Here is a 14,884-nt window from a genome sequence, read left to right as displayed (position 1 = left end):
ATTTGGCCCCCAATACTAATAGCACTTCATGCTTAATCAAAAAGATCTGAACCCTTTTAGGTGGTCTACATTTGATCTACAGCAATGCAGCCCAAGATTTGTCCTTCTTTGTGGTAGTGGGAAAGTTTTTTGCACTGGTAAGGAATTTATTACCCTTTTCACCAAAAATGAAGCTTCTATAACTTTTGGTAGAAAAAAAGAATATTGAAATGGATATAAAATAAAATGCAAGGTGAAATTCCAACTTTGCACAGAGCTTCAACATTGTCAAATGCCTTCTTCGATGTTCCAATAGAAGAGAATATATGTACAGTAGCTCAGGATGGAATTGTGAAGTCCTTGTCAATTTTGGTGGGTGTGTAATTTCTTTTCCTTGATAGTTCCTTAATTAGAGTATAGTATATTTTCTGCTTGATCATTTGCTTTAATCCTTGCTGATTTGGGTGTTGGCTGTGTTCTGGTCTTCTTGTTTCCTTCTTAGCTTTTTGTGGCTTCTTTTGAATGGTGTGCAAATGTGGTTTATTCCAGTGTATCTATTAATCACTGAGAACTTGCTTCTTCATTCACAAGGGTGCTTTGTACCCTCCAACTTCATGCACCCACCCCTTTTTGTTTGTTTTATTTGCCTTTGCCTTCTCCAAAATTCTTCAGTGGGATCCTTGGCCACCAAAAGGCTACCTACAGTAAGGATGGAAAGTGGCCTAGAACCAATGCTGTTTTCTCTGCTCCTAGCCCAAGATTTTAACTACTGCACCACACTGGTTATCAGTGTGACACAGTTAATGGTAGGACCATGCACAGTTTTGGTTTTGATTCCAGGGGAAAAAAAACCAAATTTCAGATGGCACATGTGTACAACTCTCAAAAACAGTTCGGCTTTTATTGAGATCATATGGCAGATGCAGAGGACAACCTTATGGCTGCTTTAAGGCATTCCAGATGGATCTGGCCTCATGCTCCTGTGTGCTCCAATGCATCATCATCATCATCATCATCATCATCATCATCATCATCATCATCATTTCCACAACATGACACAGTCATGTTCGATATGAATTTTGCAGCTGCCCCCTCTTTAATTTCGTGTAGAGTTGAAGTAGTGACTCTGACACCACATGGATTGGGATACTGCACATTATTTCTCCCAGATCCTTTGGTTCAAAAAAAAATATCCACATAATGTGGCCTTTTAATTTCAACTATTTACAACAAAGGATTTAAAAAACAAAATAACCAAGTGTTCATATTTTGGGGAAAGAAATGGATTTTTCCAAACATGAAACCTGGAGACACTCCAAGTGACTGGTGGTCAAGATACCTTATTGGATTGCTGTACTTTTGCTCTAGAAGAATTCAAGGGCAATTGCACAGCACGGTTTAAACATATTGTGCATTTTGTTGTCTGTATCTGAGCCAATAACAATGGAGGATATCCATCTCTGAACCTGATTCATTTAAAATGCTGGTAATAATCTTCACCAGTTCTTGACAACTCATGTTCTCAAGAGCTTCATTTGTACAAAACCTAAGAATCTATGTTTTAATTTCAAAGCATCTAGTTCTTATAAGGGTATATTAACCACCTTTCTGTGCCTCTTTCATGAGAATTCTTTTAAAGTACTACTACAACAGCAGCATGTAAATTTCCTAAGCATCCTTTTTGTTTTGGTTTGATTTTCTCCTTGGAATGGTACATCATGTTCTAACTCCAGAAAACATCAGGGAGCCTTCTTAGATTGTGCCAGCCGTTGTCATCCTAATCCTTTAAAGATTATTGAGAAATCACAGAATTTCCAGATAGGAAAGTAAGAAGGATGGGGAGTTATCACAACACATCTGCACATAGCATGATGGAGAAGCAAAGAACAAAAAGGAGGAAAACTTCCCCTCCCTCCAAAAAAAGAGTTGGAATAAGTATGAGTGGCTCTAGAACTCCTTGGATTAATAAACAAACAAAAACAATGATTAATCCTCAATTGGAGGTGTCTGGTGGTTAAGATGCTGGGACTTGTCAACTGGAAGGTTGGCAGTTTGAGACCCAACCATGTGACAGGGTGAGCACCCATTCTGACTCCAGCTCCTGCCAACCTACCAGTTTGAAAGCATACCAATAGATAAATAGGTACTACATTGGTGTGAAGTTAATAGCATTCTATGCACCTTTGACATATAATCATGCTAGCCATATGACCACTGAAGCATCTTCGGACAACGCTGGCTCCTTTGTCTAGGAAATGGATTTGAGCACCATCCTCTAGAGTTGGACACAACTGGACAGATGAAACTTTTACCTTTAATCCTCAATTATGGGGGAGAAAGTGCTGTTGCCCAGATATAGCTTTATTTTTAGATTAAGCACAAGGATTCCTTAAGAAGAAAAAAATAGAGACTCAAATCATTTTATTTAATAATTAAAAACTTTAAAACTTGAAAGTAAAGGATAACATCTTGGTGAGGTTTGATGCTTCATCATTGTTTACCAATGTATCACTAGAAGAATCAATGTCCTCGATCAGCTGAATATCAGAAGGACTGCCTAAAGATATTGCATACCTGATAAAATTTCTCATTTCCTTTAGGAAAGAGAATATTATAAACATAATTCTGTAAGAGCTAGATAGTCGTTGCTGTTAATAGTTGTTACCAATGTTATTCTGGAAGGCTCTAAGCAGACAGCTTTAAATCTGTGCTGGCTTAGATATATTAATGTGCTTGTATTGTCTGGCCCCATGGAAAAGAGCTGTTGAAATCTGTAGAGCACTCATATGGACAACATGAGGCTATAAAATTCATTAAAAATAAGAATAGATTTCCATTCTTGGGACATTACAAGGAAATGATGTGATGAGGCACATCTGAACCAGGAAGTGTACAGGAAGAAAATCACATGCAGACTAACTTCAATGCTGCATCTTCAATTAAAAAAAACCCCATTGGTTATTAAATCACTGATGTACAGCACTGACAAAATAAGTGATGCAAATAGTGTGCCGAAGGAAATTAATCACCTGTACATTACAAAGGATATAACTACAGGAAGTGAAATAGCAGAATGCCCAAAGAAGGATTATATGCAGACCTTCCATTCATCTCATGTGCGATTTACAGGCTAAGGGGGGGGGGGGGGAAACCCCTATTAAATAGAAAAGATATAAGAACCAGAACTATTACGGTGGACAACATACAACAGCTACTGCTTTCTGTTAAGGATAAACTTCCCCCAGTTAAGATCCAAAGAATATATAAAATAAATTCTCAGTGTGGGGACAATTACAAAAGGCGAGTGCATTGTAATGAATGTATTGTGTAAAGCTCTAATGTGCTGGTTTGAGCAAAACTCATCCAGTTGTGGTTTACTGAGCCGATTATGGTTAAGTATAGTTTTCACATGGTTGTACATAAATCAAGGAGAAGATTATATAGTGGTACCTTGGTACTCAGCTGCTTTGAAACTCATTGAATTTAGTACTCAATGCTTTTTGAAGCAAAAATTTTGACCCAGTACCCATTCTTTGATACTCAACACACAAGAGTTGGTATTGGTTGCCTTGTGACTCACAACATTATTTCTATGGGGAAAAATTGTCTGGTACTCATTGTTTTTTGGTATTCATCGCGACACCCAGAATCAAATAATGATGAATACCGAGCTACCACTGTAATAGAATTTCAAAATAGAACAAACCTGATAGGTCATCTAGGCTAACATTTTTCTTCTTCCACAAGCTTGGAAAAGTCTGACCAATTTAAATATTAGGAGCAAGGCAGGTCCATCGCTTCCTTTTGAGTGTGAATAGTTATCAAACGGATAACTGAGAAACTTGACAATATTATAAAAATTCTGGAGAAGTGCAAAGCCATCGTATGTGAATATAATGAAGGTCAGATCAAGGATTTTTCTGCATCCACCACTTTGCTAGGCTGTTTAAGCCTTCGGATATTCTCCCCCCACCCCAATCACCTGGTTATATTGTCTGCTTTAAAACAAAAAAACAGAAAATCCTCCAAAATGTTATCTCCTTTTAAAATTATTATTAAAAAGGAGAAAGAAGCACAAACAGTGCTGTTGAACTCGTTTTGTTTGTATGCTATTGAATAGTGCTCAAATGAGAATGATCTTCCCAGGTTTTTTTTTAAACAGGCTTGCCCAATCCAGCTGTATATTTTATATGCTAATCTAAATTCTATTTTTGTTCCCCTCACAGTTTTTAAGTGATTATAATTGTTGCTCTTCAAAAGCCAAACAGATGATGATTGCTGCTTCAGGAATACACCAAAAAGAAACTGGCTTTCATTAAACCTGCTCATCCTCTTCATAATTATCCCTATTTTATTTGGATAAGAAGGGGTGGGGGTGAGGAGTGGCATGTATGGTTCACTGAAGGCAACCTGGTTATTTAAACACTGCTTTCATTGATCTAACAGAAGGTGTTAAGGCGGGGGGAGTGTTGACACTATTCTGAATTCTAGGTGATACTCTACTTACATTCCTCTGGAGAGCCAGAAATCCTAAACCAGCAAGCAATGCAGGTAGTCCTCCACTTAAAACAATCCATTTAGTGACCGTTCAAAGTTACAGTGGCCCTGAAAAAAGTGACTCGTGATCATTTTGCACACTTACAACCGTTGCAGCATCCCCATGGTCACGTGATTTACATTGGAATAGCAATAGCACTTATATACTACTTGTGGCTTATATACCACTAAGTGATTTACAGGGTCGGCATCTTGCCCCCAACAATCTAGCTCCTCATTTTACCCACCTCGGAAGGATGGAAGGCTGAGTCAACCTTCAGCCTGGTGAGACTTGAACTGCCAAATGGTAGGGAGCTGGCAATCAGCAGATGTAGCCTGCAGTACTGCACTCTAACAATTGTGCCACCGTGGCTCATGGATGCTCGACAATGGACTCATCCTAAACCTGCAGTCACGTGATCCCCTTTTGTGACCTTCAGACAAGAACAGTCAATGGGGAAAACAGATCCACTTAATAACCGCGTTGCCAATTTAACAACTGCAGTGACTCAATTGACTAATGGGGCAAGTTGTAAAATGGGGCAAAACCTACTTAATAAATAAGTAAGCAACTTACATTTTGGGGTCAATTGGGGTCAATTTGAGGACTGGCTGTACTCCAGGGTGGTTGCAATTTCAGCATCTCTGGAGAAGGGAAGGAAAAGGGAGGGAAGGGAAGAATATTCTGGTAAACATGTTCATAATGGCAATCTGACAATTATTTCCCAACATATCTGTTGGAAATGAATTGGGGTGGGCTGCTACAGGCTTGCCTGGGTTCGGGAGAACTCGTAGCTAATGTTATGGCCTGTTTGGAGAACCAACAACTCCACCCCATCCCTTCCCTCCCAGGAGTCTCCACGCGACCTATTTTAGATGTAAGGTAAATGCAGGGCCTGCATGGAGGCTTGAGAAGGGGAAAACGGGCCTCCTGGAAGGCCTCTGGAGCCTGGGGGAGGAAGTTGTTGCCCTCCCAGAGGCTCCAGAAAAGCCTCTGGATCCTGGGGAGGTGAAACACCCCCCCCCAGTGGTGCAGGAGGCTGACTAGTCCATGCCCACCATAGCCACACCCACCATAGCCACCTACACTCAGCAACCGGGCATACAACCCATTGCTGAAATTTTTGAAGCCCACTCCTGAAATGTATACTAAAGAATGCTACGTGGTGGTAATTAGATGAAATATGGAATAAGACTGGGGTGGGTTCTGGTAGCCGCTACTGCCGGTTTACTCGTGGTTGCACAGCGCACACATGCATAGTACTATAAAAATGCTTCTGCGCATGCGTAGAACTAAAGGCAACATGGCGGCACCTATAGCGCTGCCGGGAGAACTGGTTCGGGGGCATGGCAGGCTGTCAAACCATTACCAGTTCACCCAAACCAGTCCGAACCAGTAGGAGCCCATCACTAAATACTGTAAGACACAGGCAAAGGGCAGCCAGGGGAAGTGACAGAGAAAGCCAGCTTCATCCATCTTGTCAATATGTCTTCCAAAGATTTGGGGAAAGGGGGGCAGGGTGCAGAAGAGGAAACAGAGCAGCTAGTCAGCAAACCGAAGCCTCCTTTTTCAGATGATAGGTATTGTGTTTTTTGCTCTTCATTTCTATAATGTGGAAGAGAAAGACATTCTCTGATCTTCTGCTGTTCTCTATCGTGAATCTGCTGTGGGTTTTTTTTAAAATAATAACAGCCAAAAGAACCATTCGTATCTTTAGCTGCAGGGTCGTGTCTTTAAATGGGTCTCTCCTGCTGATTGAAGTAACAGGGCAGAGGCAGGCTCTCAGCTAGCCAGGCCCTAAGCTGCTGAAGGTTTTAAAGGTCAGCATAAACACCTTAAATTGTATCCAGTAGGCAATTGACAGCTAGTGTATATCTTTCATTGCAGGCATACAATGTACTGTTTAGAAAACCTGAACACTGCATTTTGTACCAATTGCAATTTCTGGACACTTTTCAAAGATAGCATGACACAGAGTACATTGCAGTAGTTGTGACGGGTTGTAACTAAGGCGTAAATAACTGCTGTCAAGTCTCAACTGTTTGCAAAGTATCAGATTTGATGTATTAGCTCTAGTTCTTGCACTTCTTGCTACATCTGCTGTCTACGAATCAGTGGTGGCTTCCTACCGGTTTGGACCGGTTCAGCCGAACTGGTAGTGGTTTGGTGGTGTGGGTCTGCCATCCGCCTCTCATCCTAGAGTGAATGGTATGAATGGCCTGCCGAGAAGAACGGGGGCCGTGGGAGGGGAGGAGGGGTCTACGGGGATGGGGACGAGCCAGAGCATCTCGGTTACGACTGGGAGGGGCAGGTATGACGGGAGCTGCAGGGCTAGCCATTACCGGGGAAGGAGGGTTCGCTACGTCACAGCGATCCCTTGTTCTGGCCCTGAAAGCTCAACTCAAGGACCTGGTGACAAGAGAAGTCAGGGCCCTGGTCTCAGGTTGCTGTTGCTAAATGCCAGGTCTGTGATTCATAAAGCTCCCCTCGTCTGGGACTTAATATTAGACAAGGGGGCAGACTTGGCATGTATTACTGAAACCTGGCTGGGACACGAGGGAGGAGTCCCCCTCTCAGAAATGTGCCCAGAAGGGTTTCAGGTGCTCCACCAACCATGACACCAAATAAGGGGTGGGGGAGTGGCAGTTATTATCCGAGAGTCATTAGTTCCTCACAGGATCCCTGCTCCAGAGACTGTCGGGTGTGAGTCCCTTCTTGTGAAGTTGGACCTAGGGGGGTCAAGTGGGCTTGTTTTTGATGTACCTACCTCCCAGCTGCGTCACAACAGCCCTGCCTGCGCTCCTAGAGTCAGTAGCCGGACTGGCGGTCGAGTTCCCTAGACTGATAGTACTGGGGGACTTCAACCTACCATCTCTTGGCGAATGCTCTGATGGGGCTCAGGAGTTCATAGCTTCCATGACAACCATGGACTTGACCCAGGTAATTCAGGGTCCAACTCATACAGTGGGACACATGCTCTACCTCGTGTTTCTCTTGGGGCAGTGGAGACGTGATCTGGAACTAAAGGGTACAGAGATCTCGCCCTTGTCATGGTCAGATCACTTCCTGCTGAGGCTTGATTTTCGGAAGCTACTCCCCCACTGCAGGGAGGTGGAGCCGATTAAATGGTTCCGCCTCAGGCGCCTGATGGACCCATTGGGATTTCAGACTGAGCTTGGAGAGATACCTGACTCCCTTGCCCACAATCCGAAAGAGTTCTTGGTCGCTGCTTGGAATACAGCGGTGGCTGAGGCACTAGATCGGATTGCACCTTTGCAGCCTCTCCACAGCAGTGGATCCAAGAGGGCACCTTGGTTTACTAAGGAACTCTGGGAGATGAAGCACCAAAAGAGACTCCTAGAGCGACGTTGGAGGACTAGTAACTCCGAATCCGACCGAACACAACTAAGAGCCTTTATTAGGACTTATTTATTGGCGATACGGGCGGCAAAATGTACTCATTTTTCCGCTCTTATTGCATCCGCAGAATCTCGCCCGGCTGCCCTGTTTAGGATAACCCGCTCCCTCCTGAAAGGGGAGGACGCAGGGGAACCCTTACAGGGAAGGGCTGAGGAATTTGCTCAGTTTGTCAGACAAAGTCACTCAGATTCAGATGGACCTTGACTTGGACAGTACCAATGGAGATGCCGAAGGAGGGCCTTGATCAGATTTCTTGGAGTGAGTTCCAGCTTGTCACTCCTGAGGGAGTGGACAAGGCCATGGGAGCGATGAGTGCCTCCACCTGTTTACTGAACCCGTGCCCCTCCTGGTTGGTTTCGACCAGCAGAGAGGTAACACGAGGCTGGCTCCAGAGGATCGAGAACACCTCTCTGCAGGAGGGATCTTTCCCGTAACTTTTGAAGGAAGCGGTGATAAGACCCCTCCTTAAGAAGCCTTCTCTGGACCCAGCTATCCTCAAAAACTATTGTCCAGTCTCCAACCTCCCTTTTTTAGGGAAGGTTGTTGAGAAGGTGGTGGCCTTTCAACTCCGATGGACCTTGGATGGAGCAGATTATCTAGACCCTTTTCAGTCTGGTTTCAGTCCTGGTTACTGCACCGAAACAGCTTTGGTCGCGCTGACCGATGATCTCTGGCGGGCCAGGGATAGAGGACATTCCTCTATCCTGGTGCTCCTTGACCTCTCAGCGGCCTTCGATACCATAGACCATGGTATCCTTCTGCGACGGCTGGAAGAGGTGGGAGTGGGAGGCACTGTTTTATGGTGGTTCTCCTCTTAACTCTCGGGCAGGTCACAGTCAGTGTTGGTTGGAGGACAGAGGTCAACCCCTAGGCCTCTTAAATATGGGGTGCCGCAGGGCTCGGTCTTGTTCCCCCTCCTATTTAATATCTACATGAAGCCACTGGGTGAGATCATTCACCGGCACGGGATTAAATACCATCAATATGCGGATGATACTCAGTTGTATCTCTCCGCCCCGTGCCAACTCAGTGTAGCGGTGGAAATGATGTGCCAGTGCCTGGAAGCTGTCAGGGCCTGGATGGGAATGAACAAGCTTGCACTCAATCCTGACAAGACCGAGTGGCTATGGATGTTGCCCCCCAAGGACAGTCCAGACATTCCATCCCTAAGCCTGGGGGGTGAAACTTTACTCCCCTCAGAGAGGGCCCACAACTTGTGTGTCCTCCTGGACCCGCAGCTGACATTAGAATATCATTTGTCAGCTGTGACCATGGGGGCCTTTGCCCAGGTTCGCCTGCTGCACCAGTTGCGGCCCTACCTGGGCCCGGCAGCACTTCAAATGGTCACTCAGGCCCTCGTCACCTCAAGACTTGACTACTGTAACGCGCTCTACATTGGGTGCCCCTGAAAAGTGTTCGGAGACTACAATTGGTCCAGAATGCAGCTGCGTGAGCAATATTGGGTGTACTGAGATACACCCATGTTACACCTATCCTCTGCGAGCTGCACTGGCTTCCTATCAGTCTCCGAACGCGCTTCAAGGTGCTGGTTATTACCTTTAAAGCCCTACATGGATATCTGCGAGACCGTCTTCTGCCATATACCTCCCAACGGCTGATAAGATCACACAGGATGGGCCTTCTCCAGGTGCCATTGGCCAGACAATGTCGTCTGGTGGCTCCTCGGGGGAGGGCCTTCTCTGTAGCTGCTCCAACCCTATGGAACGATCTACCCCCAGAGATCCGGACCCTTCCCACTCTCTCGGCCTTCCAAAAGGCTACTAAAACTTGGCTATTCTGGCAGGCCTGGGGCTGTTGACCTCATGAATGAGGTCCAGCCCCGCCTAGATTGAGTGCATGAAGTGATTTTTCAATTTGTTTTTCTTTTCTCTATTTTTTAATTTTTATCCTTTTAGTGATGTATTTCTGTAAGCCGCCCCGAGTCCTTCGGGATTGGGCGGCATATAAATTTATTAAATTTGAATTTGAATCCCCCTGAACTTGTTCCCCGGTTGGCGCCATCAGTGGTGCCATCTTGTTTTTCAGTTCTGCACATGTGCAGAACAATTTTAATTGTATCAAGCGCGCACACGAGGGAACCGGCAGTAGCGCCAGCCAGAACCCAAGTTAGGAATCCAAGGTAGGGTCAAAGAGTATTTCTAAATTATGAATCTTGCTCTTTCCGGAGTGGAAGAAGCTTCTTGGATGAGAAGTGAAACATCTTCAAAGAAAAAAACAGAACTCCCAGTTGCCTCTTGAAAAAGCAGCTTTCCTCTTTCCAGGGATACAATCCCATTCAAAACAGATTTTAGGTTTATGTTTAGATTTATTAGATTTATATGCCACCCTTCTCCCAAGGGCTCAGGGCAGCGTACAACATTAAAAGAAACACATAATACAAAAGTTAAAAAAAAAAATTAAATAGACTATCCCAAACCCAATTAATATTGACAATGACATTTTTAAAAAAAGAATTAAAATTAAAATTAACAGTGATCAATAATTTCTTTTGTTTTGTTCAGGCCAGGCTGGCTTGCTGGAAAAGCCAACTTTTTAGGGTGCGTCGGAAGGACCGGAGGTCGGGGATTATATGAAGCTCCGGGGGCAGCTCATTCCAGACCTCACAAAGGCTGCTTGCGCCTCTCCCAAGCTCCAGTTTTGCTGGCAGAGGCACCGCGGGCCAGTTCTTTGCTATAGCAATAGCAATAGCAATAGCAGTAGACTTATATACCGCTTCATAGGGCTTTAAGCCCTCTCTAAGCGGTTTACAGAGAGTCAGCATATTGCCCCCAACAATCCGGGTCCTCATTTTACCCATCTCGGAAGGATGGAAGGCTGAGTCAACCCTGAGCCGGTGAGATTTGAACCGCTGAACTGCTGATCTAGCAGTCAGCTGAAGTAGCCTGCAGTGCTGCATTTAACCACCGCGCCACCTCGGCTCATTTCCAGGGCGGCCCCATGGGCCCTATCTAAGTATCCTGCAGGCAGGATCTGGCCCCCGGGCCTTGAGTTTGACATCCCCGCATTATATCATGCCGATATATCCATGTATGATGATACCCATGATGGATGAAAGTAGCATGGTGCTTTCTGATGGACAGTGTACAGTAACTAAAAATTCCTACATCTATTCTCTTGCATAAGTTATTCACCAAGGCAGTGGTGGGATTCAAAAAATTTTACTACTGGTTCTGTGGACATGGCTTTGTGGATGTGGTAGGGGAAGGATACTGCAAAATCCCCATTCCCTCCCACTCTCAAAATTTCTGCTACCGGTTCTCCAGAACCTGTCAGAACTGGCTGAATACATCTTCTGCATCAAGGCAGTGTAACCTTAGTGCCATATCACAAATGAAGCCCTGATGAAATGAGTCCAGATAATAAAGTTCATGCAAATGCATCAGAGCTGTGAGGTCACAAATTTTCTCAGCCACATTACCAGGTATGGGATTTTTGAGTTGTAGTTAAAAAAAATTTCCCAGTTGCATAATCTAGAAGATTATGGAAATCTTCTAGATCAAGGAGATGGGTTTTTTTTTCTTCAGCCCCACGTAAAGGTCTTGCAAATTCTTTGAGCTGAAAGAAAGACTTCATATACTTTGGGAGGAATTGATTCCTCTCTTAATCTTGGGCCAGGATTTAATTAGCCAGAAGGACCAAACAAGCCAAGTATCTGGTTCAGTTACTCTTTCCACATCCTCAATATCTAGAAGCCGAAAAGAATCCATATCAATAGCACAGAGTTTCCCGGATTATCTGGCTATATCTGGCTATCCCCATGCTGTGGAATAAACCCATTTGGCATCAATTTTCCTCCTTTATTCAGATATGGAATAAAATAAATGGCTGCGCCTAATTGATCCAGATGATTTTAGCAGTGTTGCTTATCTTTGGGAAGAATTTTGAACTGTACATATCACGTTGCTTTCATTATTTGGATAGCTGCTTTGAGTGCTATTGGTAAAAAAGGGGGAGAGTAAAAATAACACATTAAGTAAACAGATTGAACTGCACCTTAGAAAGGTGGGATTGATGCCATTTTCATCCCTCTCTGTTCTGGTGTATTAACAGGTGAAACCTAGGACTGATCCCTCCTCCTCCCCTCCCTCCCCCCATGAGTTGAGAGGGTGAACCCAAAGAATTGGGCTGAACCAGCTTTAGGTACACTATGCTTTTTAATGGGAAGAAAGGGAAGAAGGAAGGATACAAGGTGGACTTTAAATGTATCCAAATGCCAGAGAATATTTAACTTAGTCACATTCCAGAAGCATCTGGCAGAGTGGCTGTATAGTACCAATAGGAAGCCTAGTTAAATTATTAGACCAACAAGGCCATGGCAAATTACCAAATCAGCGCCACCTACCTTAGGTGACATCTCAGACAACCACTTTTAAGAGTGAGCTGCTACTACCTGGACCAAGAGACTTAGGACTACTGGGAGTATCTATGTGACCTTCTGCAATCAAAGCCGTTGCTTTAGGCTTTCAAGTGCTGACGCTATGGAGTCTCCAGATCAGTGGAACTCAATGGAACGTATTTCCATGGTGGAAGCTAGCGGCATATTCCATCTGTATACAAAAACCTGGCATCTTTTGTAGCTTAGCGGCCTCCGAGAGCAGGATGATAAATTGCTGTTGCCACAGCAAATCCCACTGAGACCAGCACACATCTGTACTGTTCCAGCAAACTTTCACGCTAGATGTTACACTTTTGTGTAAAAAGTTAAATCTGCAGTCCTGTTAGCCTCTACCAGGGTTCTAGTCTCACCCAGAAATGTTGGCTTACATCTCCCAACAGGTTTGGCCAGCAAGGCATATAATGAGCGATAGGCTTCCAGTTATATTTGAATACAGTTGATACATACGGACCTTCACCTCTCTCATCCTTCAGTTTATAGTGCATTAACCCCATTTATCATTAGATTATATCGCTGGTAAATTTTATCTATTTGGCTTCTTTGATTTTATTAACCACTTTATTATCTGTGGTAGCGCAGTGGTTAGAATGCAGTTCTTCAGGCTACTTTTGCTGACTGCCAGCTGACTGAAATTTGGCAGATCGCATCTCACCAGGCTCAAGGTTGACTCAGCCTTCCATCTTTCCGAGGTGGGTAATATGAGGAGCCAGATTGTTGGGGAAAATATGCTGACTCTGTAAACCGCTTAGAGAGGGCTGTAAAAGTAAATGTAAAGTGGTATATAAGTCTAAGTCAGGGGTGTCAAACTTGCATTGTCTTGGTGACATCACATGATATGTTGGGACTTTGCTAAACCGGGCAGGGGCGTGGCAGTACGTGACGCATCCAGCCTGTAGGCCATGAGTTTGACACCCATGGTCTAAGTGCTATTGCTATTATGCCTGGCTACTTTCTCCTTGGCTTTCTTCACAATGAAATATCTGTCCATGAGCTTGTGGGCTACATGGCTTATACTGGAAATAAAGGCTGAATCAAAACAGGCCAGTCTTTCCCAATGGTATTATCTCCAGGTGTGGGAGGCTGGAACAGCTGTCATCTGCAACCAGATCAGGAATAGTTGGAGCTAGCCCCCTCCGTGTTGCAAAAATCCAAATGACCATTAGAGGACAGCAAAAGACCAGAGCTCTTTTTACAGTGGTCTTTGTTTAATGACCACTTGTTTAGTGACCATTCAATGTTAATGACAATGTTGAATGAGTGGTCATTATGACAAGCCCTAGAACTTGCTACATTCCATTGCGATCTGCATTCTAACCTGCCTTCTTCCCACAAGCAAAGTCAATAGGGGAGCCAGCTGAAAATTAGACGCCACAGCCAAGTGAAGCCAGTTGTGGGATTCAGCCAGTTAGCACCACTTCGGGGAGAACCGGCTGTTAACTTTCTGAGCAGTTTGGTGAACTGGTTGTTGGAAGAAATCATTAGGGCAGAGAACCGGTTGTTAAATTATTTGAATGCCACCACTGCTTGGAGCCCTTGCTTAATGACCCACATAGTCCTCACATAACAACAACAGCAACTGGGACTGCTAGAACTACTGTCACTAAGCAACATGGTCAAATGATTTTTTTTTAACTTATGACCCAGTCACTTAATGACTGAATTTCTGATTGCCAATTAGCATCATTAAACAAGGACTATGCATGATGTTAATTGAATAAGTACACGGTGGCAGAGGCCTGGACACCCTTAGGAACGCTGCAGCTTTTCAAATATATGCTGTGCATTGTATGTTCAGCAGCCTACAGTTTTGTGTCCCTCTTTGCTAATATGCAAAGCACCTATCGTTCTTTAAACTGCCTCCTTCTCTCCTCTTAGACCAGTTACACCAATACTGCCATTTATCTTACATCTTCCTCCTTCAGGCTGGCTAATGCTGCATTACCTTTTCATAAGTCCAAGATTGCCTGTCAAGGAGATCTATAAAAGTAGGGCTGTCAGCGGATTTTTCTGGGAGACAAGCTGTATTAGTTGTGTGACAAGGCTGCTTTCCCATTTTGTCAAGGAAGGATTTATTCCAAGGCTGTCCTCTCTTGCGTGGTAATATCCATACAAAAATTGACCTGTCGGGTTGGGCAAAAGGTACGAATTTTACAAGATGAGATAGTTGGTCAACAATTCAGAACAAGAGCACCATTTAAATGAAGGAGATTGGATCGTTTCCACCCTTTCTGAGTTTCTGATTCTGTAATTCTTTGGTCTCTTTGGCTTTGGTAAACTCACAAGTTCTGTCAACCTTCTAAGGTAGTCCAGATAAGAAGCACTCCTAGAAATATTAGTTCTACATTTATTGTAAGTTTACATTAACAGAATATTGAAATTCTGTTGGGGGAGTCCCCTCCCCCAAGGTCTTTATAGTCCAAGAAATTAGGGAGGGTCCTTTCTGAGATATTTGCCATGCCAGGATTCCTTCTGCAGATTCAGCTGTGACTTGTCTGACTATTGTCTAGTCTGTGGCCCTTCCACCTGTCTTC

Source organism: Thamnophis sirtalis, unplaced genomic scaffold (assembly GCF_051295495.1).
Source record: "Thamnophis sirtalis isolate CommonGarterSnake01/CBP01778 unplaced genomic scaffold, rThaSir2_p1.2 scaffold_5, whole genome shotgun sequence".
Lineage (NCBI taxonomy): Eukaryota > Metazoa > Chordata > Lepidosauria > Squamata > Natricidae > Thamnophis > Thamnophis sirtalis.
Note: the sequence above shows the minus strand (reverse complement) of the source record.